Source organism: Amblyomma mixtum, chromosome 8, assembly GCF_055824585.1.
Source record: "Amblyomma mixtum isolate Tamu chromosome 8, ASM5582458v1, whole genome shotgun sequence".
Classification (NCBI taxonomy): domain Eukaryota; kingdom Metazoa; phylum Arthropoda; class Arachnida; order Ixodida; family Ixodidae; genus Amblyomma; species Amblyomma mixtum.
In genome coordinates this window covers 120,301,463-120,325,983 of record NC_143019.1, presented here as the reverse complement: position 1 = coordinate 120,325,983, position 24,521 = coordinate 120,301,463, and the positions used below count along the sequence as shown (strand labels likewise).

The following is a 24,521-nucleotide window of genomic DNA, read 5'->3' as shown; positions in this document are numbered from 1 at the left end:
TGCAGCTCAACTTGAAGTGTTGTTTTGCTGCTCGTGAGCTGACTATTTTAGGCTACGTTGTGTCCAAGGAGGGTATCCGCCCTGATCCCGCCAAACTTCGCGCTGTGACTGCCTTCCCGAAACCTACTGCCGTTAAGCAACTCAGGAGCTTCTTGGGCCTGTGCTCGTACTTTCGGCATTTTATACGGAACTTTCCTTCCATTGTTGCCCCGCTGACTCAGCTACTTGGCAATAACTCAGATTTTTCGCTGTGGTCACCAGCATGCGACGCCGCCTACAATACCTTGCGCCGCCTCCTCACAGCCCCGTCCATCCTGCGCCATTTTGACCCCCAGGCGCCCACCGAAGTGCACGCAGACGCCAGTGGTGTCGGCCTCGGCGCTATGCTTGCTCAGCGCCCCTCTGGCTTCGGCGAATGCGTGGTCGCTCACGCCAGCCGTACTCTCACGAAAGCCGAAACTAACTACTGAGTAACGGAAAAGGAGTGCTTGGCCCTTGTCTGGGCACTCACAAAGTTTTGACCTTACCTTTACGGCTGTCCTTTTGATGTAGTCACTGACCATCATGCCCTCTGCTGGCTTTCATCGCTCACAGATTCCTCCGGCCGGTTGGCACGATGGGCTCTTCGTCTCCAAGAATATGATATCCATGTTGTTTACCGATCTGGTCGAAAACACACAGACGCCGGCCCTTTGTCTCGCTCACCACTTCCAGCCGACCTTGCCAGCCTCTCCGTCTTGGACCCCGTGGTGTTTACGCTCGACGTCACTGACATGCTCACCGAACAACGAAAGGACCCATGGATCGCCTCTCTTACTGACTACCTCTCCCACCATTCGAAGATTACCCGTTCATGCGCCCTTCGCCGTCAAGCTTCTCACTATGAGATTCGGGTTAACCTCCTTTACCGGCGCAACTACAATTCAAGTGGACGGAAATGGCTCCTCGTGATCCTGCGCCATCTACGGACTGAAATATGTACAGCTTTCCACGCCAGGGTTTTCAAGACGTACACTGCAATCCGTCTTTGCTACTATTGGCGCGGTATGTACAACTCGGTTCTTTGGTGTCGACAACAGTTGTTGACACCAAGAGACTGGCTTGAGATGGCTTCCAATGCCATCTCAACGTGGCACATGCCAACGTGGCACATGCGAGCTCCAAGGTTGTAACTGCTTCCTTGTGCTTTGAGAGATCAAAATGGCTTAAAGCAACGATGCGGTGTCGTGATGGCATCAAACTGTACCACTTAGTCACAAGGTCAAAAAACCATGCAGTTGCTTCTGCTTCCGGCTTCAAGGCGTTTTGCTTGATTAGATGCCGAATGGCAGGAGGTGCTTCACGGAATATTTGCACTGTGATGTTAACTTTCATTTTTGTGAAATGCCCGTTGCTGACGGGAACGTCCGACAGTTTATTAGCAATTTTGAGGTCCTTGTTGCTATCATATTCAAGAACAATCTTAACATGTTCAATGCTAATGTTCTTGGGATGCCATGCTCCTTTGCTGTCTCTGCCGCCAGGGTAAAACTGCCTGCACGAAGAAGCTGACCACGAATATTTTTCAAAATGTGGGCAGGATCAGCCATGCAATATAGCTCCCTGCCATCGAAGGGGGGCTGTGCAACAAAGCAGACAGTTTCAGAGTGGCTTGAAAGTCCAAGGAGGTGCCACACTGCCCTGTTCGCTCCTCCCATGTCACTTGTCACAACGAGCACTCTCAAAGAAACCTCGCAACAGAGCTCAAATGAAACACTAGCTCCTTCAAAATCCTTCCGTCAGTTGAACGACCAGTGAAGTGGTAAGCGATGACTTGCTTCCATCTTGTGTTTAAACCCCCAACCATAAACGCAAGGGCATGGTTGGCGACATTCACAGTTGATTTTGGTATAGTCATACCTCCAAAATGGCAATCGAGGGAGGGACCATGTTCGAAGCCCTGGCTGATCTCCATTTCATCCATGAAAAGCACGCAGTCTTTCTCAATGTCTTCAATTGTTTCCGCCTTGCGTTTTAAAACTTTCATCACCTCAGTGAGGATGCCAGGCAGGAAACAAATGCTCTGCATTCTTCGAATCAGCGTCCTGTTTGAAGGCAGCGGCTATGACAAAGACCTGAGAAATTCGTAGCCTGTTGTACCGCATGCATGCTTGATTTGGAGAGCTGCTTGTGTAGTCTTCTGTGACCACTTGCGAATCCTGGTTTTTGTTGCCACAGCCTTGGTTTGATCTGGAGCAAGAAATGCTGATGATTTCAACACATTTAGTTCTTGCTGAGCTAACTCGATTTTCTTATTAAGGCTCTCACTGTGCTCCGGAAGTCTCCGCATAGTCGTAGGGTGCCATTATTCTTCTGAACTACGACGAGTGGTGTTGCCCATTCGGAGTGTTGTGTTGGTCCAATGACGCCTTGTTCTTGCAATTTATCAAGTTCCGCTTCTACTGCAGATCTTAAGGCAAAGGTACTGGCCTTGCTTTGAAGAATTTAGGGCTTCCCTCATTGAGCAACTCCAGGTCGACAGGAGGTCCCTCATGTCCTGGGATGTCATCGGAGAAAACTCTTGTACTTCTCTTGAAGGCAAGTGGAAAACCAGCGGAAAGGACACGTTCACAAGGAGTACACAAGGCCAAGGTCATAACTCTGTTTGCCCCACTCATACACCTCGGGGCTGGGTTGCCAGAAGAGAGTTTCCATGTAGTCGAGCCATGAATCGGGATTCCGATCTCTTGGAGGTGCTCTGAGTTCCGGGAGCTCATTAGTTTCCTGGTCATCCTGGATGGCGGCTTTCAACATCTGTTGGCCACATGTTGCGTTCTCCAATCCCCTGGCGACCATGAAACCGGAACTTTGCGTGGTGGGCAGCCTCGGTTCCCAGGAGGGCGGCAACAGTGTTGCAGAAGAGGTGAGTCCCGGGACCTATGGACGCAGACCAAGGAGGTCTAGTAGAAAGATACAGATCTGAGAGGTAGTGATAGTAGCTTTCTTCCTCTCCCAGTTCTTGACCTGGCCTGACCATCTTTTTTGAGCTCGTTGTACAACTGGGTGCAGAAGATCCAATAATAGACGTCCTTGGGCAGGCATGCCAGCACGGAGGCTGCTGTTTGGACATCTCCCAGTACTGTACAGTCTTTCCCTCTCGAGATCAGAGTTCCTGTACGGAGTATTCCACATACATGGTTTCCACAGGAATGCAAGAACATGTCTGCCGCTGCAATCAGCATACGGAGGGGCTTATGATTCATCCAGCCACTGTACTGGGCCCAATGTGCCAAATAATCTTCTGGCATTCTGTAGGGGTCAGAACCGAGGAGGTCCTTAAAGTGGGTTTTAAGTTTCTCGATGTAGTTTGCTGTGCCTCCTTGTACCTTTGCATTTACAAGTCGGTAGTTCAGTGCGATACCCGTGGCCGTTGCCAGAAATGAAGGAGGCTCAGTAGCTGAGGCGGTCGTTGAGGTAAGTTGAATTTGAAGAGGTTTCAATGTTATCTTCAGCAAGGAAAGAGGAATGATCTCGGTGCCCTCTTCTCCGAGGATCTGTCCGAATGACGTCCAAGTTGCAGGCAGCTCAGCAGTGACAGTGTGAAAATACCAGTACAAGAAAAATGCCGCTCTCTCGGGATCAAGGTTTCCGTATAGCAGACCCCCGTGCATCTGTCGGCAGAGGTGCTCAAATCCATCACGAAGCTCATACATCACCACTTCAGGTTTGGTTCTGTGTAGTGAGAACCAATGTGAGGGGAATTCAGGCTCTGGTTTTAGGCTTGGTCGTTCAGCATACATCACATTGATCTCTTCTGTGTTGAAGAGATGGATTGTCGCTTGTGGGACCAAGTTTGTCTTCAAAGTCATCTGGAACATGGGGTGGATTTGGCGGAGCGCCGCTCACTTTCTTCCAAAGGCCTGGAAATAATGGCAGTTTCGTCTCAATCTTCTTGGTGGAATCAGTACTGATGGTTGGGGTTCTTTGGCGACCAGAATCAGTAGGCCCTCCAGTAGATGTGGAGGGTTGACCTGGGTAGTTGACTAGGAGTGTCGCGGGTTGCAGGACGGCTCTTTCACTCGGAGTTCTGATAGCACTGTCTGACACCACGAGGGAATAGACTTTTCCCGGCCTACGTCATCAGCGCACGTGTTTCTGGTCCGATGGGCAAAACATGCGCCGTACCGCGAAGGCTCACACCGGGAGAAGAAAGGCTGCGAGGCGTTTCGAATCGGGGAACAAAGGTGGTGGGGGAGCGCTCAGCACCAGAAGAACCGATTCAGAACCGAAAGTCGATGATTTTGCCCATCGGGGCACACCTTTTTGACGCCACACTGTTTACATCAGGGAGCGGTCTATCGGAGGAGTCAGAATGGCTAAAAGGGTTGGTGGGGGTAGAGGTTATTCGATAAACAGACCTCTTCCTGCTGATAGGGCGGCGTCATAATCCGGAGTTTGAGTAAAATCCATCAGGTACTTGGTAGGAACTTATACCACTTCGCCCCTCTGAGAGGTGGCAAATTAGGTGAGCTGGTTTTCCGCTGGTTTTCTACTTACCATGCACCAAATGGCCCAACAAGCTGTGCTTCTTCAATCTCTTGAAGGCATTCCACCACTGACTTCGTTCCAGTCTGGTGGATGCCGCCGATGGTGATCCCAAGTGCGTCAAACCAGTTCCTTCCCAGGAGGCTGGATCCACTGCTTTTAACAATCACGAGTGGCAGCTTGCATTTCTTCCCATTGTACACAACATCGACGTTGGCACTACCCAGTAGCGGCAGGCTCTGACCTAACCATGTCCTGAGGTGCGTGTTGTCGTCTCTTAGTCTGGGTGCGTGCTCCGGCCACATTGTTCCAAGGTGTCCTCGCTGATAAGGGTGCATGCAGCTCCGGAGTCGACTTCGAACTGGATCAGCTTATTGTGGATGGTCAAGCAGGCCATTATTTTCTGACGCGTGCTGATGTTGGCAATGGCTTTTAGGTTGTACAGCACTGATGGAGGGGATTGAAACCCTTGCTTCTCAACTTGTGCCGTGACTTCAGAAGTGTCTACGTTATGATTGTGTGACTGGGCTGATTTTTACCCTACTTTTTTATTATACAAGCTTTCTCGATGTGCCCACGCTTGTGACAAAAGTTGCATGTAGTTGCTTGAAAGCGGCACATCTGCGGATTATGCTATTCGTCACAGCGCCAACAGCGCTGGACCTTTGGAAGTTCTTTCGAACTTGCCTTCATGTTGTGGCTGTGGTTGTTCGAATGGCTTGTCTGGTGCACTGGCTTGATAAATCGCCGCATTTGTTGCTGCTGCTGCCCCACACTTACCGTTCGCAAGTAGATGTCATAGTCTTTCGTAAACGTCAGGTCCTTCTCCGCGAACAGGCGCTGTTGCAAGGACTCGTCACGCAGTCCACACACAAATCGATCACGCAGCATGATGTCCAGGGGGAGCATCGTGGGGTTAGCTAGCGACAGGGATGACGTTGCTCCGGCTGACTGTTCGGTGGCTGCTGTGCTCACAGGCAGTGTCCCGAAGTTGCAGTCGGCAGCCAGTTTCTTTAGTGCCGCAGCGTAGGCACTTGCTGTTTCTCCCTCCAGCTGGTCACGTCGTTGGAAGCGAGCCCGGCTGTAGACTTCGGATGGCCGTGGGTCGAAGTGCTTCTGCAGTGCAGCTACGATGTCGTTGTAGGCCGCGGCAGCTGGAGTGCTTGGCTGGACTAGAACACAAACGATGCCGTACGTCTCTTCCCCGCACAGCGTAAGCAGGTGGGCCCTATTCTGGGCATTCTCCGTGATGTTGTTTGCCTCAGACTAGAATTGAAGACGTCCAAACCACGATGTCCATGAAGAATCGTTGAACTCCGGTATCCTTCCAGGAAGCGTGAGCGTAGCCATGATTGTTGTACAGCGTAGCTTAATGCTGGGCTCGGATCTGCTTCCTCGTCGTCGCTGTTATGTCCGCAGTTGGCTCGAAGAAACGGTGTTTGCGAATGCAGGAACTATTTATTATAACTCTACTGAAGCGGTGCGCGCTGGTGACCGCTCATCTGCACGATCCGAAGTCATCTCTCTGTTCAGACACAACTGGCCGGTGCAGACAGGAGAGGGCTGGGGGGAAAGGAGGAAGGGAACGTCGAGAGGGTCGTCGGCCCTTCGTTCACGCGCGCAACACGAACACGACACTGCGGCGGGAATCGCGCACTGGCTGAGTGGTTCGTTGTTCCGCCGTCTACGCGCAAGGCACAACACCGGCCCTCTTGATAGGTCCAGTTCGCCACGTCCCGGGGCGGCAACCACTGGACCGATGGCTGGACCGGTGCCAGTGGCTCCGAGCTTCGGGTTCAAAGTGATTCCCACGGACCTCAGCCTCTCTAGGATGTCTCTCAAGTGGCGCATGTGTTCCTCGAGCGTTTTTGAGTACACCATGATGTCGTCTAGATATGCGAGCGCATGTTGCCACTTCACATCTCCCAGAATGCGATCCATTAGGCTCTGATAAGTAGCGGGTTCTCCTACCAAGCCAAAAGATATTCTCTCAAATTGGAAGAGACCTCTGTGACAAGTGAAAGCAGTTTTCTCCTTACCACGCTCATTCATTTCAACCTGAAAGTATCTGTGGCTAGCATCGAGCGTTGTAAAGTACTTCGCCCCACCTAGGTTGGACACTAGGGAAGAAATGGTTGGTGGACGGTACGCGTCCTTTCTCGTAACCTCAGTCTGCGGTAGTCCGCGCAAAGTCGATACATATCGTCTTTCTTTGAAGCTAAGACTACCGGAAAGCCTCAAGGGCTGTTAGACCTCTCAACAGCGCCAGTGAAGATAAGTTCGTCTAAGGTGCCGTCTAGTGCTTTTCGCTTAGCGTAGCTAATTGGTCTAGGATTGCACTTCCAAGGCAGTGTGTCACCCTTGTCTATTCTGTGCCTTACTAGTGTAATGAGTCCAGGACGGTCTGTGAATGTCGTGTTGAATTCATAGAACAGAGATGACAAATGTGCCTTCTCCTCCTCCGATGCACTGTTCACCTCCGACGACAAGGAGTGCATACTGATTTAAAACGTGGCGTTTTAGCACGAGCTGCTCAATACCCACAGAGGTTCGGCCTGCGAAAAAAAAACACCATTTGCGTCTTTTGGTGTATACTCCTCTAAAAAGCATGCGACGATGCAGGAAGTGCACCCTCGCATCTCAAAACAGCACTCCTGCGGTGAATGAGCAGCACACTGTAAGTCAAAATAAAATTAAAGGCGCCACTAACCGGTATCTGTTTCCAAGGTTTTCAATCTTGGATTTTGTCTCTTTCACAGTCTTATCAATACCTTGCGCACGCAGGCACTCTCCGATGGCAATATACACGCGCATGTTGTGCTTCGCGTGTCGCAAATCGCTAAGGTGGTCTTGCCACACATTAACAAGTGCCCGCATTTCGTTGTCAGTCCAATGTGCGTTCTGCTGGGCTGGCGAAGCTGCAGAGTTGTCTTCCATGGTGAGCACTGATGGCGAATGGAGTCTGCGACCACGCTACTCAAGGAAAGATGGACGGCTGGTATACGAACATGGCCGTCTACAGTAGCCGTCGGCCACTGGGAAGAAGAGTATAGTTGCACAAATCGCTTCGAATACCCTGTCTTACATCAAATGATGATTTAAAAGTTCATTACAGCGATTAATAAAAGCGTTTACTTTGATTATATTTTATTTTCACTTGTGAATTTTGTAAAATTTGACCAAGCCACAGTCATTGAGATTACACAGGTCGCACTTGTATCAGTTCGGGAAACTCATTCAATGGGCGAATGTTGTTAGCTATGAATCTCATTGACTGTGCCCATGTACCAGCAAAAAAAAAACACCCTTAGCTCGTAATGTCATTCGTTGTGAATGACATTCATCGTTCCGTGTGACAGGGGTATAAGTTACGCGGACTAGTGGGATGCTGCTGGCGGCTGGCTTCAAAGTCGGTGTTCTGATAACCTGCTGCGTGGTGGATCTGCTGCCCGATGGACTGATCAAGAGGGCAAGTACTGGGCTGCGAGGTGGATGCCGCGGCCCCCAGACAGTAATGTTGTGTGAGCAGTGAGTGTGACAAAACTTGAGAAAGGAGGCAGGCTATCTTCTAGGTCTCCGACCACCACGTCTCAATTCTAACAAGACGTAAATACCTTGTTTGAAGTCCCTGCCTGCTTTCCTCTACGTAACCTCGTCTCTGACCTCGTCTTTCCTGCTCAGACTCCGACCACGCTACCTTTAAGAATCTCAAACTCCTGCCTACCCTTCTAGTACCCGTGGATGATGAGCAGACAAAAGATAATGCTGGCGGTCACTGAGGCACTGTCCGATGGACTTCTTGCCACGCGTTGTCCCTGTTTTCGAGGCACCCAACCGTATCCACAAGGGACCACCAGTGCTTTGCCGTCACAAAGAGTATTTAGTGCATGTGTCGGCGCTACACCGCCTTTCTCACGACCTGCGCTGGCTGCTGTAGTCGTATACAACTTACTAAGTCTGCAGTGAAGCTCCGCCCACATTCACCCTCCGCACACAGAATTCCTCCACGATGAAAAAGTAGTCCGCTGCTTAAAAGTTTCTTGTTACGTAAACAAGCAGCTTATCACAAGAAAAAAAATTATAAGCTCTAGAATTTTGATACGTGGATTGTTTGGTATAGTTGAGCATTAAAAAGCTAATTTTGTTTACTGTTGCGATTGGCCAGCGGAGTAATACAAGACGCCGTGGACCGCGGCCCAGTGTTAGCAACTGCTGTTTTTTTAAGTTGTATCCTACTATAGGCCACGCGCTAGGGAGAATAAAGAGATAGTTCACTCCTGATGTGCTGGTACTCGGCCTGTTGGCTTTGTCCGCGTCGCGTCTCGTAAATTTAGCTTGTACGGTACCCATTCTCTACCCCCTACAGCACATTTACATTGCAGCACAATGCATTGTCCGGTCAGAGGTCCAAGGCAGTGTAATCTGTGGTGTCGGCAACCATGTACCGCTACAGCTAATACAGTACTAGCGTTGTCCCAACCGTGTTTCTGTTCCACCGATGCGTTCTGAAACTTGTACCGTGACAGAACTCTCCTATGGGGCTAAAAAGGAGGAGGCTTACGAAAAGGCTTGAAACTGACGACAACGCTATCTTGTCATTTTCCGAGTGGCCGTTGTCATTTTCAACTATGGAAATGGAAAATAGGTGAGCTATGGAAAGGAAAATGATAGGTGTAACGTTAAGAGATCGGAAGAGGGTGGAGTGGGTGAGGGAACAAACGCTCGGGTTAATGACATCCTAGTTGAAATCAAGAGGAAGAAATGGGCTCGGGCAGGGCATGTAATGCGAAGGCAAGATAACCGCTGGTCCTCAAGGGTAACGGAGTGGATTACAAGAGAAGGCAAACGTAGCAGGGGATGGGAAAAAGTTAGGTGGGCGGATGAGATTGAGAAGTTTGCGGGGCTACGGTGGCTGCAACTGACGAAGGACAGGGTTAATTGGAGAGACAGGGGAGGGGCCTTTGCCCTGCAGTGGGTGTAGTCAGGCCGATGATGATGATGTGGTCATTTTCAAGACTAGGAATGAATCTGGGATTAGCAGCAGAGGAAACGACGGAAAATCGGAGTAAGAGTGCAACGGAGAAAAATGGAAATCATTGGGGAGAAAATTGGACTGGGCAGGAATGCAGCAAGCCGATGACCAGTGGTTGTTTCAACTTGGCCCAACAGAAGTCCACCTAAAGTGTACGGCTTCTCCATCACTGTAGGGCAGTGTTGTTCATGTTCAGCGGTGTGTGATGTATTTGGTGTGCTACTGATGTGTTTGTGGGCCTTTGATGTGCTCTCCAGCCTTTCTCGTCGTGCCAGTTTGCCAAGTCATTCTCGCTCATAGCTACTCTTCCACATGGGGCAAAGCTGCATCTTTGGTGCACTCGGAAGCTCTCTGCCACCTGCCTCGTCAAGGTCAACTGAAGATTGCCTCTCTGCACTGGCAGGTGGTCAGGAGCTACCTTGGAACTGGAAGCCTTGAGAATGGCATCGAAATAGCTGGAGGGCTTCAGGGAGTTTAATCCTCCTGAGACCCGAGGCATGACATAGTAAAAACCAGTTAATTTTTTTAAATAATTGGATTTATCAGAGTGCAGAGATAATTCTGATGCCATTCTTCATTTTCTATGACGTTTCGTTGATAAGTTATCAGATGTGCAGTATAGTACATACTGGGCCTAAGTTGTCAAAAAAAACAAAACATGAAACATGATGTCATAGACACACACTTTTATTGACCCCTCTGGTCTCATTTCATGTGAAATTCTTTGAGGAAGTTGTGTCCAGCTGTCAAGCACAAGAATAGGTTACACTTGCAGCATCGGAACTTTGTCGTTTCGCAGTAGCCGGGGTTCTGACACCTGCTTGCGGACCTTTGGTCCACGAGCAGCGGCATGTGTGACACACCCAGTTTGCACACAGATGAGGATGGAAGTGGCACAACTGCTGGCTTCCACAGTTGCAATTCTTCGCAGTCACTTTCAGTTGGGGCAAACCCCTTATCAGAGGCAAGTAGAAAATGGGCTAGTTCAAGCTTGAAGTCCAGCAGTGCATGATGTTTTTTCTCTGTGTGCAGCCACGAGTTCAAAACTCCGACAACATCCATCATGAAGATGAGGGTCCAAATTGTCCACTTATTTGTGCGCATTGTAGTTTGGTAGTAGCTCGGCATTCCGTCATAGCGATCAGCACCCCCCATGCAAGTGTTGTACTCTGCGACAACTGCTGGTCTCTTGACAGCAACTTTTCTTGTGGCTGCTTTGAAAATCATGTGCACTCATCCACAGGCTCCATGCCCACTGTTGGGGTCGCCACCTATGAACTTAATAGTGGCGCCCTCTAAGCTGAAGCGCAGCTAGGGGGTTTTGAAATAAATCACTTTTGTGTTTGGTCCTGGAGCAGAGTGGTTGTCTGGCTCTCTTCTTTCTCACGGCCTCCCGGCACGACAGCACGGCAACGCCCACGCAACACCCACGGGGGTGGAGGTCAACACTATCGGTTTGTTGTCATACCAGTTCGTGATGCATATGCAAGAGACAGTGCCAAACACTTAGACATTGCTCCACGACCTTCCATACGCATTTCCCGGTCACCTTCGAGCTTGAGCCCCTTCGGAAGCCATGATTTCATAATTGTCCCTGTCCCCCTGAGATTCTTTTCAGCCAATGGCTCAAGAAGATGCGTTCCTGTAAACTGTTGGTTGAAATACAGCGACGTTCCACACGGTAAAGTTCCTGGAAGCTTCAGCACAACGGCAGCACTGATTCCATGTTTTTGTGAGAGGCTTCCTTTCCTCTGAAAGATTTCAGAATCTAAAACAAGGCCTTGAGGGCTTGCCAAGATAAAGTTCTTCAGACCAGTCTGGTTGGGCTTTCCAGCAATGAACTGCTTCACTAGGCACTTACTGGTAAAGGGAATAATTTGCTCGTCAACGCAGATGTTTGGTGAGCGTGGCAGAGTGAGGCGGGCGTTTCTAATGATGTCAAGAAGAGGGCGGATTTTCCATATCCTATCTTCCATATCCGGCTTCTTTATCTTCGTCGGAAACAGCGAGGTTGTTGATGACCTTGAGTTTCGATCAGATGAGAAAAAACAGATTCCTAGTTATTTAGTCGGCTATGGCGTCGACATGCATTGCTCGGCTCCCATACATTCTCACTCGAGAATAACCCAAGGAGCTCATGAGCAATGCAGCTCCGAGGAATGCCTTATTTTCTCCAGGAGATGAGTTCCACGACCGTCCTGTGCTCTGGAGGTATGAAACTTCGTTCACTTCGCAAAGAAGTTAAAATGCCTGCTCATCCATGTATCTTTTGTAGTACTGATTTCCATACCAGCCATCTCTTTCGTTGGCCTAGACAATGGTACATCTGGTAAGAGGGGAATGCAGCACTCAGAAAATTTCGGGCGTGTTCTGACACCGAAACACCTCCTCTCTGGCTTATGCCACTAGTGGTGGGGGAGGCTGAGTGCATCGCATTTAGATGCGGCCTTTCCCATATTATTGCCATTGTCTCCTGCCCCCATCGACTTCGTGGATTGCCGCTGCCTTTGGTGAGTGCTGCCATCCATGGTATTGTCCTTGTCGTTACCTTAGCTTCCATGAAACTGCTCTGTATTCCTGGCTGGCAGGTACTGGGGCAGGCAGGCAGTGGTGGCTTCCTTGTTCATTGCGAACACGGTTGCACGTGATGGAAGGGCCATGGTGTGGAGTCTTCTTTCACTGCCTCCGGTGTTAGGGCAGACTGTTGTACTGTGCAATTTATTTCCCCAAAAACGGTGATAACTGGAGAGACACGTCACAATGTGCACCGTTTGATGCTGGTATCATGCACCGGCTGGGCCGCAGTCTTGGTTCTATGAAGGCCGTTATTTCAGAAAGTTCTCTGAACGGCCTAGGCGAGGTTCAGCACCCCTCGTTCAAGCAAAGATTCTCAAACTCGGGGCGCGCTGTGATGCAGCGCTGACCCAGCTGCTTCTTTACGACGGCTAGGTATTCCCGGCAGCAGATGCTCTCTATGGCTGTCGGCATGACGGCACAGCCGTCACACTGGCACCTTTGCAGAAAACGGATGTCCGCGATGCATGCCAGCTGCATAATAGGGTTCATATCACTCACCAGTCAACGTTGCCCACTCGTTGCCAGCCGTCCTCGGAGCCACCGGAGTCGGAGTCTTCTTCCGTGCTACGGCTGGACGGATGGCCACTGCAGCTGCCTTCGGCCACATTGTGCAAAGGCGTGCTGTCATATGAGATCGCGCCTAAGTCTGCGGTCCGCCGCAGGATCTCTCTTTCCAGCTCAATGAGATTCTTCATGTCCATTTCATCGGTACACAAAAACGCAAATGGCTGAACGGAGTTCGGCCAACAACGTGCCCATTTTCAAAAGTCACTCCGCGTATTACTATGTATTACTCCGCGGATGGCAGAGCGGCAAGCCTCCACGGAACTGGCTGAAAGGCACTCCACGCGTTGGTCGACTCTGTCCACCGTACGGGGAGAATTTAAAAAAAAAAAAGTGGGAGCTGGACGTTAATTTGATTTAATTAGGGAAATCGGCCACAGAGGGCAATAAGTCGAAGTTTCTAAGAATGCTCGGAACGTGTAGATTGAATTCCCGCAGCAAAAAGACTTGTTAAGGTTCCTCTTCACTGCACCTTTAATGACAGTGGTCACATGTCTCTAACAAGGTCATCGAAGTCTAGCATCAGTATGTCGACGCCGCTGTGTGATGCTGTGTCTCTTGGGTGCCGGCCTGGTCTGGGTATGGGTCTGGACCCCCTGTTGATGTGGATGACAGCCTTTGCCCCACCTGCATCCTAGCTGGGCTGGCCGATCATTGACCACTCTAGTGATGAACACCTGATGAGTCTGCGAGAGGTGGCACATAAACAAGAATATAAATTTGTCATAATCCTTACATGCCGCGAGGATACTAATGAAAACATATTCCTCTGCTTGGGCTGGCCCAATGTTTTGCCATTCAGTCCATGGATAATAGGAAATCTTTTTGCTGCACCACTGAGCACTCTAGCTGATGAGTTCATTATACAAACAGATGTTTTCCACATCGCTTTTGGGGTTGTTTTTACTGAAGCTTTAATGCAGGCAGTCTAAGCTCTGGTCTTCTGGTGCATCTAGTGTAGTGCTGTGACTTTTTTGCACTGTGTAGAGGGTCAATTCCACCAAGGCACTAAAATATTCAGTGTTCTGTGGGAGTCGTTTGATTATTCCTTTCCTTGTACATGGCGTTAAAGCTGAATACCAGCTAAGCCAGCATACAAGTTTCTGATAGCGAAATGTGAGGCTGGTATGCAAACATGCCTCTTTTTCACTGCACTTAACAAATCGGTGACCTGTCAGAGAAACTATTGAAAATATGGTGGCACCTACCTCTGTTGGGGGAGGTCCAAGGCTGTGAGTAAGGCATTCATGATATGCTCAGAGGTGAAGTATTTTAAGTGCTCGCCCAGGGGTGTGCTCTTAATGCCAGGCAGAGTTGTCCTGATTTTGCCATTCAGCAAACTTCCAGTATGGTGATGACGTGACGGCGTCCTTTTACTGCGGCGAAAAAAGATCGGAGACTTTCGTCATGCTGTATGCTGCTAGTGGATGGCTGGTTTCATATGCCACAAACTGCGCCTGGGCACAAAGCAGTTCCTGTGTTAGCAACACTAATAGAGACATCTATCTGCCAAGGCACCCACTGTGGAGGTGTCCTTGGAAAGACTAGCATGCTGTCAAGGCTTTAGCTTGTGTGACTTAGGGCAGAGGTTTATCCTTGCTTGTGAGATACCTTGAGCAGGATGACTACTGCCCAAAAGGTCTTCACAAAGTGCTCTATACAGTCATAATTATCAGTATGTATAGCTGCCTCTTCTGGTAGACGAAAGCATATGAAAGAGTGGTATGAGCAGAATTTGATTTTTAGCTGCTGGACATGCGGGTCCCATTAGAGGGACTTGTCATATGTCACACCTAGGTGGTGGTGATGCAGCTGCGGGTAGCTGGAGCCGCAGAAAGGCAAAGTGCCGCTTGTTTATACATGAGTGTGTCTAATTTCCTCCTCTAGGTGCATTGTTCACAGCATGTGGGCCTCTGCTTCAGTTAAGAACTCTTCATTACCAGCAAGCAGGAAATGGAACCCAAAGAGGCGCTTTAACCTTTTGAGGGACAGCATATATTTTTTGCAAAAATTATCACAAATTTCTTATCACATTTGAAAACGAGGTGTGCTGAAATAGTTCTCAACAGATTTCACAATTTTATTATGTAGAGTTAAAGAAAAAAAATGTGGGACGTATTTGTCCCATTGGCCTACACGGGTGCCACACTCGGTTAGTTTTGCTAGCCATTTATGAAGTGTTTCAGAACATGTAACGCAAAGCCGGACCGAGCACGCCTTGCACAAAAAACTTGTTCGCACTTCTTTCCCTTTCATGGAACACCAACGGCATCTGCGCCTATTTTCTGCTTTTACAGGGTTGTGGTCTGTTCCCAAGAACCGAACTTAATGTGATACACCTAGCATTCAAGAATAGTCTTCTGGCGGGCTAGTTGGTTCTTTTCGTTCATGGTTAAACTCAGTGTGTACGTGTGTTTCTGTCTCTGTCCTTGTTTCCTTCGCGCAGTTTAACCATGAACACCTAGCATTTTGTGACCATTTTCTTACCCTCCTTGTTCATTGGAGTGGCTTCCTTTTGCCGGTAGTTTTGAATACCTGGCCATTGATGAGTTCGCGCCCAAGAACCAATCGAAACCATAAGTAGGTCATTGGGTTCATGGCATTAACTTGGATGAACACGTTTATGACGGCTGCATCGAGCAAGAAATAAAATATCCTGTACCAAGACTTTTCCAACCTCCTGTCAGCTCGGTATGCATTGCACTTTTGGTCGAATTTATCAACTCCTCACATCCAGGTGTTATAGTTGGATATAGCCTTTGGACACTGAGCAGAAACGGAAGACCCTTTGGCAAGCTTGCGGATAACTACTTCTCTGTCTTTTGGATGATGAAAATTCGATAAAGCGTGCACGTTTTTAGTGTCACGCCACTGATGCGCAACAACGCTTCCTTTGAACTGCCAGGTATATTCTTTCTGAAATTTGTTGTCCATTTTCAACTCATCAGGGAGATCATTCCTGTTCGTCCGGGCTGTACCAACAGCAAGAATTCCTTTTTCTGCGAGGTCCTACATGAGGGGAGTAGAAGTGAAGAAATTTTCGAACTACAGCTGTGGGCCAGGCTCAGCGCCTTCTGCCATAGGCAATACGACATACTCCAAGTGCTTGGCTGGCAGGACGCTTCGCATTCTTTCCTTCATACACCTGAAATGCAATCAGGCAGCCGGTTTCTGAATCGGCCCGGCACCACACCTTGTAGCTGCATTTGATGGGGGTCATTGGCAGGTATTGTTTAAAAAATGATCTTCCTTTGAATGGTATCATACTTTCATCTATAGCTTGGTGAGCAGATGGCGTGTACTCTTTCTGAAACATTTGTTCAGAGCATCGATGAGAGGGCGCACTGTTGCCAGCCTGTCATATCCATCTTTGCCTCTTTTTTTTTTCTTTTGTGTTGTCACTGAGATGCAGGAAATTCATGATAGGTTGGAACTTCTTGAACGACATGGCTTTTGTAATTTCTGGTGCATTTAAAAAGTTATTGCTGCTCCAGTAAAGGAAGAGCTATGTCTCGGGTTTACTCTCATGAGCATCAGAATGCCCAAGAAAGCTCGTAGCTCGTCTAACGTGATCACTTTCCATTTTCGCCGGCTTTTTCTGTTCTGAAAAGCGGTTTGTTTCCTCTACAAGAAGCTGCATTACTTCGCTCTAGGTCCGTCACAAGAGAGAGCGTTCCTGCCGCGAGCTCCTCCTTTTAATGCCTCCGGCATTCCTCCCTTGGGGCAACCGGTTGCTCCCAAGGTAAGGCATTCACCCCCTCCCTATGGGGGCCAGTACGTAGTCGCGATGTCACGTCAATTTTGGGAGTGAGGAGAGTGGCCGGAGTGCCTTCTCTCCACCTGCCTAGTGGCGCACGTGCTCGTCTCGTGACTCCGGCGCAGGGGCGATGAAGGATATTCTTGCATCCCACATCCTCCCCTCCTTAAGAAGCCTCCCAAACAGAGAAGCAGGCGCAATCTGACTCTTAAATTGCGGTGGACCAAAGGTCCAGGCTGTCCTCGGAGGCGGGGAACAGGGGTGGCGCCGGTGTGGCGGGCGGCGACTTTCAAGAGCCATTCCGGAAATTCAGCGTCCTGGCCCGCTCGTTCCACCATCTGACGGGCCGCTGCGCTGGGGTCTGCCGCCACCCACCGGTCTTCTCGCCAAACAAGCACCATGTAGGAGTGTCCTTTTCTGTAAGCTGCCACTTCGCCCTTTTTCAGCGTTTTCTTGACCTGCTGTGGCATTTGCTTGCGATTTTGCATCACGGTACCAGTCGATAGTACTCTCTGTAGAAGTAACTCCTCGGCAAGCATTGGCGAACTGTAATATCTGTCTGCGTAGAGGTGGTAGCCACTTCTCGGCGTGGCTTGCTGCACTTTCTGGAGGAGGTGGAGAACAATCCGGCAGGTGAAGGGCAGCTCGGGGCGGCTGCCGTAGTAGTCCGTAAACGCACATGCCCCATTTGGTTGGCTTTTGCGGATTATAGCATTTGAACAAGACATGGCCCTTGAATCCAACGATGCTCACATTGATGCAAATTTAGGGGCCGGCTCTGAAATGCTCTCTGCATTTTGCGTCGATGTAATGTACAACGTCCCTGATCTTGCTTCCACGAGTTGCCGGCCGACCTGAAGAGGCATCATGGCACGGGGCAATGTGCAACATCCAAAAGATTTGCAGAAAACATGCAGAAAGAAAGGCATCTTGTTTACAATGTCTTGGCTAAAATACTCCTTCAGTTCTGGTTTCGGATTCAAGGCCATGTTTATAATTACTCCAAAAAAAGTTTTGAATTCTGTGAAGGTCACGTCTTCCAAGTCCTTCCAAATTGAGTCCTTTGGAAGCTCACCGGCACTCGAAATATTTTCACGCACATACCGGTTGGTTTCGCACACAATATTGTCCATCAGCTCGTCTGTAAAAAACAGCTGAAAATAATCCAGCTCACAGTTGAAATTGTAAGCGCTTACTTGTGATCCTGCGTTCATGACAGTGAAGGGAAATTGAGTTAAATCAGGCACATTATCCGCATACACCTTCCAGTCCGCAACACATGGTCACGCACTTTTCCCTTGTGTGTCAACAGTGGTGCTGTCTCGTCTTCGTCACTCGCTTCTGTCGAATCACTGCCGGCACTAGCGGTGTTAAAACTCGCTAATTAGCCGTGCCGCACGTGTCACATTTCACAGGCACCCTGATCGTAAATAAGTCCTCATACGTACGTGTGGATATCGGGGGCATCGACAAGAGAAGGCCTGTCTTCTCTCAAGGCATAGTAAGCCACCGCCAGAGCATGAATGTTGAGGCATATAGGTTCAAACCCGGGGTGGTTCGTTATACACTTGGCCCCCTCGGGCACTTGGGCGGCCACCTTAGGGACTTCTACACAGCATATGGACTCGTGTTCCGTCTCCATTGACCTACAACGACCACAGGTGGACCTGCAATAAATATACATATCACTGTACCTCGTAGTATACCATGTCACACAGCCAGAAAACTTCGGAATAAAACCCACGTGCATGCGCACTACCACCCGCCTGTGTACGCGCTCGGAAGTAAACATTGCCGAAAGGTTGCGTTGCTTTGATCGCTCGCGGCCAACGAAAATAATCTATGTTTTGGTGATAAGTTCTGGCAGCGTCAGTACGAGATAAGTTTACCTAATGCTCGTTTACCTAAAAATGTAATATTCAATTATTCAGTGTGAATATAGGAATCTTGGAGCGTGTGTCATGCTTCCTGGAGCAATACGAAATGTTGGAATAAAGAACACGCCAACTACAAATTTGGTGTCTCCACCCCTTTAAGGGACAGAAGTGGGAAAACCATATGGCCTCGCTTGTATCCAAGCTTCAAGCAATGCACCTTGTCCTGAAGGTATGTAGGGGCCAGACATTAGTTTCGGGGTCAACAGCACCTCAATGTGGAATGTTTAGCCTTGATGCCTGAATTGGCACTTTGAAAAAATCTATACAATTCAGCACGGCTTCAGCTTTTACATTCTCCTCACCATTTTAGAACCGAAAGACACCAGACACTGTAGCTTCATTCAAGAATGTATTCATTGAAAAGTTGCAGTATCTTAACGCGCAGACCAATTTGCTGATGCTTTGGGACCCTCCTCAACATTTTTGCGATGGACAGACAAAAATAGTCGTATCCATCCTGTGGCTCACAGGTTTGCAGTACATTTGGGAGCCTGCCAACATGCTCCACTACAGCGTCGTCAGCAGCACAGTCTCTTGGCTGCTTTCTAATTCTGTGCTATGCAGACGCTGGTGACGACATTGCTGATGGTTCAGGTTCCAGCGAGCCCGCAGGTGTCTGGGGGAATGGCACCGACTGGCTCGATGCAGGTGGTGCCAGTGCCTCGATGTGACGTGATGCCAATGACTCGTCAGTCACTGACACCTCGTGCACAAATGACGCCTGCAATGAGCTGTCCAGGCTCTACTCCTCCAGTTCAGTGATGGCCTCCGATGGCTCTGGGGCACTGTTGCCGTACACCGGCTAGCTGCTTTGTCCTGGATGACTGGGCTGCTTGTAGTTTGCTGAGGTCCTCTATATAAGAGTGTACATATATATGCACCATGAAGAGTTGTGTTTGAAGTCACTGTTTGCAAGAATGTATTGATACATGTCTAACAAGCCTCATTACATTCATTCATTATTCTGAGGCCACACAATGCTCTTTGCAGAACAGACTGACCCTATTCAGGCTCATGGCAGCTGTATATACTGTGGCGTCCGCATATACGGTTCCCTCTTGCGTGTTGCATACCATTTTTTGAGCATACTGCCTTGTGTATCCTTGCCTTTTTGCATTTTTACTGCTCTGAGACATTTGCCTGCTTATGTGCCCAATATGTTACTTTCGTTAGGGGACCTGTATTGTAATGTTATCCAAACTCTTTGTTTCGTGCACCACACCGTTTCATCGTTTCACTGGTTTTGATATGCAGTAGTAACCTGCTCACCTCTCCATGAACACGCAGATAATAGTAGCATAAAGGTGACACAGTGCTTGCGGTGGCCTCTGAGGTTTTGGTATGCAAGTAATGCAACAAAAGTGGTGCCATACTTAAACTACCTGGTTGTGGGAAGACTTTCCTGCCAACTGGAAGTTATATGAAACAAGGTTTGGTACTGTTCAGTTACGTATGCATAGTGCTAACCCAAAGAACTATATGTGTGTAGTAGTTGCATATTGTATGGAAACTAAAACATGGATGTTGATATTGCGAAGGCACTTAGGTGTCTCACACGTTAAGCATATTATGTAGCTCATCGGCTTGTCTATAGATCATCTGTATAGGTGCAGGAAATGTGCACTAGAACATGGTATTCCTCTCTGATTGATTAAATAGTGAGTGAGTGAATAATGGAGAACCGCTCGAAACATTGCCTGTGATACTTAGGTTAGAAGGGTGAGGGTTCAGGCTAGTCTGTAATTCACGAGCGATTCCACAGCTCAAAACAAGGAACAAGCACTTGTGTGTTTATCTTGTTTTGTGCCATGGAATCTCGTGTAGATCTTACCTGTGACAGTGCACATGATAAAAAAAAAGGCATTCTATCTACAATATACAAAGCACATTGCAAACAGTGGTGCTCCTTTTGTACAAAGGGCCCAGTTTTCCTAGATGACTATACATAAACTTGGAACCTTCTTTAGGCCTTTGAGTGCGCACTGTATGTTCAGTATTTGTGTCATAGTCTCATACTAGATATATTAAATTGCTCGAGCTGATGCAAAGCGGTGTTATTTTCTTGCAGTATGCAAGATGTCCTGCATTTTACAGCGCCATGTGCTATGTTTCTTGGTCTTAATGAACTGGTGTGTGCGGCCCCTTCATTTTAATAGTATTTCACTCAGAAGGCCTTCTATTTAAAGTGTACAGAGAAGTAAGGCTGAAAGTATCGTTCTTATTTCTGGTCGTGTTGCTTTCTGTAATTTTGAACGTGATCTACACTGTTACACTTGCAAGTGTGACTTGGTCATTGCAACATAAAGTGTCATTCCAGATTGTTATTTGTCACATTCTCTTTATTACTAATTGAGCTTCAGACATATTTTGAGCACTTCTGTTTGGCTGAACATATCCTCAAGGCCTGTCACGTGCATTTCATGAGGGAACTGTTTCAGTACAATTGGTTGGCATGTTCATTGCCAAAACCACAAAATAGCTACAAATTAAAAATGACATCTTTGGATTTATTTCAGCTTTCTGCATTCCTGACTATGCACTGGAATCTGCGTAAGCGGGTATCCTTTTAAATAGAATGGCATGAGCCTCGGCTATGTCGTTAAAAGCACAAAGTAAGCTGCAAGTAATTCCTCATAGGTACCAAAAAAAAAGGCACTGAAAGGAAGAATTCCACCAACAGCAGCAGTACAAATTTCAGCTGCGATGTAGTACACTGCCAACACTCGGAAATAAGACATCAGTGCCATTCAAGTTGCTTGAAAAGCCCAGTAACACAAAATGTATCTCGGATATTTCGGCTGCCTGTTAAAACTAAGCAATTAAGAAAGATAATGAACTGTGGATGTGTGTAAAGTGCCTGGTTTTCGTACACCTATCGTTAGGTCACGGCGGCTCGGCATTCTGCCTGTTCAGCGGCGCAAACATAACATGGTGCAATCAACAGCAGTACGCTCAGCTGCAGCTTTGCCACAGAACATGCCGCATTTTATTGCAACAAGTCCTGCATTAGGAACACATTCGCTTCTGATGTAATCGCAGCATGGTACAAATGCTTTGCAGATGTGTCTCGGCAATAGCGCTTGCTTCACGCATGCAGTGTTTCCGCCATGGCACTTATCTCGACCTACTACTTACGGCAATAAAAATATTGATGAACTTACGGCCTGGTGTCCATCGTGTCCCTTAGGAACAGCAGTTGCTCGTAATGAGCCTCCGCTACTTCCGTGGGCTCTACTTCATCTGTGCCAGCGCCGATCCTCCGCCCCAACTGATGCGCCATGTACAGGCGGTGTAACTTGGCGCGCAGAGATTTCCATCGTTTCTGGACAAGGTCCAAGGTTTCTGCACGAGTGAAACGAGAGAAGCTTCAAGCACGTTCCAACTATGAAGGGCTCATGATGAGCAGTGTGTATGCCTACCTTTGCACGGTGCTCCCGGCAGTACTTCCGCGCACCCTGACCTTAAATAAGTCCTGATATATATGTGTCGATATCGGGTTCATCGACAAGAGAAGGCCTGCCTTCCCTCAAGGTTTAGTATGCCACCACCAAAGCATGGGTTTTCAGGCATACAGGTTCAAAACCAGGGTGGTTTGTTATGCACTGGGCCCCTTCGGGCACTTGGGCGGCCACCTTCGGAACTTCTACACAGCATATAGGCTCGTGCTCTGTCTCCATTGGCCCACAACGACCACATGTGCGCCTGCGATAAATATACATTTCACTGTATCTCGTAATCTACTATGTCACACAGCCAGAAAACTTCGGATTTAAAATCCGCGTGCATGCGCGCTACCATTCGCCTATGTACATGCTCGGAAGTAAACATTACCGCAAGGTTGCATTGCTTTGATCGCTCGTGGCCGGTGCAAGGAATATGTTTTGGTTATAAGTTCTGGCAGTGTAAGTACAAGATAAGTATAAAAGCGCATAGCAATACTACCCAGGAGAGTGCATGCCAGACGCTCACAGCACAACGAGAGAAAAGAGGAAATATAATGTGTTGTTGCAATGGAAACGTTCATGACCAGTATGATGCCTGCATTGACAGCATTATTTTCGAAAACATTAATCATTGCCACTTGCCAGTCGATGTTAGCCCTCCGTTGAACTTCATTGACGGCCTACAGCGTTCCATTTTGTTCCTCGTCGTCGCTGGCTAGCGGATCAAATTTGAAATGGTTGTCAGGATTCTCAGTGGAGCCGCGTTCATTGTCGTCCTGCTGCGTCCATAAAAAAAGTCCATATCTTCCTTGGAGTCAGATTTGTCAAAATCGGAGCTGCCGGAACTATCCATGCCGTTGTTTGTTTGCATGCGCTGGTCAGCACGTGTGTTCGAAAGCAAACAATGCGGCAGTAGGTGCATCGCAAAATTCTGGGCCCACGTGACCAGGTAGAATAGCTGAGCATCCTAGATGGTAACGTCACTGTCCAACTGCATTCAGAAACCGAAACTCGTTTACTTAAAAATGTAATACTCAATTATTAACTGTGAATATAGGAATCTTGCAGTGTGTGTCATGCTTCCTGGAGCAATACGAAATGTTTGGAATAAAGAACACGCCAACCACAAATTTGGTGTCTCCACCCCTTTAAGGGGCAGAAGTGGGAAAATCATATTCCCTCGCTTGTATCCAAGCTTCAAGCACTGCACCTTGTCCTCAAGGTATGTCAGGGGCCAGACATTTGTTCCGGGGTCAACAGAACCTCAACGCGGAATGTTTAGCCTTGATGCCTGAACTGGCACGTTGAAAAAAATCTCTACAAAACAGCAGGGCTTCAGCTTTTAGATTCTCCTCAGCATTTTAGGAGCGAAAGATAGATACCAGACACTGTAGCTTCATTCAAGAACATATTCATTGAAAAGTTGCAGTATCTTAACGCGCAGATCAATTTGCTGCTGCTTTGGCACCCTCCACATCATTTTTGCAATGGACAAACCAAAATAGTCGTATTCATCCTGTGCCTCACAGGTTTACAGTACATTTGGGAGCCTGCCAACATGCTCCACTAAAGCGTCGTCAGCAGCACAGTCTCTTGGCTGCTTTCTAATTCTGTGCTATGCAGGCGCTGGTGACGACACTGCTGATGGTTCAGGTTCCAGCGAGCCCGCAGGTGTCTGGAGGAATGGCACCAACTGGCTCGATGCAGGTGGTGCCAGTGCCTCGATGTGACGTGATGCCAATGACTCGTCAGTCACTGACACCTCGTGCACAAATGAGAAATGCGCCGCTTCAAACCCAAGTAGGGCCGCAATCGTGTTGCAGAACAGGTGTGTTCCTGGGCCAATGGAGGCAGACCATGGCGAACGGGTCGAGAGAAACATGTCAGCGAGGTAATGATAATCCATTAATTCCATTAATTCCACCAATTCCACAGTTGGCACGCAGTCGCCGAAGCAACCACTCGCCTATGTACATGTTCGGAAGTGAACATTACCGCCAGGTTGCATTGCTTTGATCGCTCGTGGCTGGTGCAAAGAGTATGTTTTGGTTATAAGTTCTGGCAGTGTAAGTACAAGATAAGTATAAAAGCGCATAGCAATACTACCTAGGAGAGTGCATGCCAGACGCTCACAGCACAACGAGAGAAAAGATGAAATATAATGTGTTGTTGCAATGGAAACCCCAAACGTTCATGACCAGTATGATGCCTGCGTTGACAGCATTATTTTCGAAAACATTAATCATTGCCACTTGCCAGTCGATGTTAGCCCTCCGTTGAACTTCACTGACGGCCTACTGCGTGGCATTTTGTTCCTCGTCATTGCTGGCTAGCAGATCAAATTGAAATGGTTGTCAGGATTCTGAGTGGAGTTCATTGTCGTCCTCGTTGCGTCCATAAAAAAAAAGTCCATGACCTCCTTGGAGTCAGATTTGTGAAAATCGAAGCTGCCGGAACTATCCATGCCGTTGTTTGTTTGCATGCGCTGGTCAGCACATGTGTGCGAAAGCTAACAATGCGGCAGTAGGTGCATCGCAAATTTCTGGGCCCACGTGACCAGGTAGAATAGCTGAGCATCCTAGATGGTGATGTCACTATCCACGGTACATAAGTATGCCTTGGCCAGCAGTGGATTTTATTCGGGATTCCACTCCCTAGTCTTCTTAGTTTAGCCTAGGCGTAGACGA

At 48.4% G+C, this 24,521-nt stretch overlaps 1 protein-coding gene and 1 pseudogene across 1 annotated transcript in view; one reads left to right on the top strand and one right to left on the bottom strand.

Annotated features, from left to right (window-relative positions):
- Positions 1 to 24,521, top strand: part of LOC149334108 (uncharacterized) — a 194,596-nt gene that overhangs the window by 53,644 nt on the left and 116,431 nt on the right. The gene's annotated exons all lie outside the window — the stretch shown is intronic.
- Positions 10,940 to 12,834, bottom strand: LOC149334109 (uncharacterized; annotated as a pseudogene).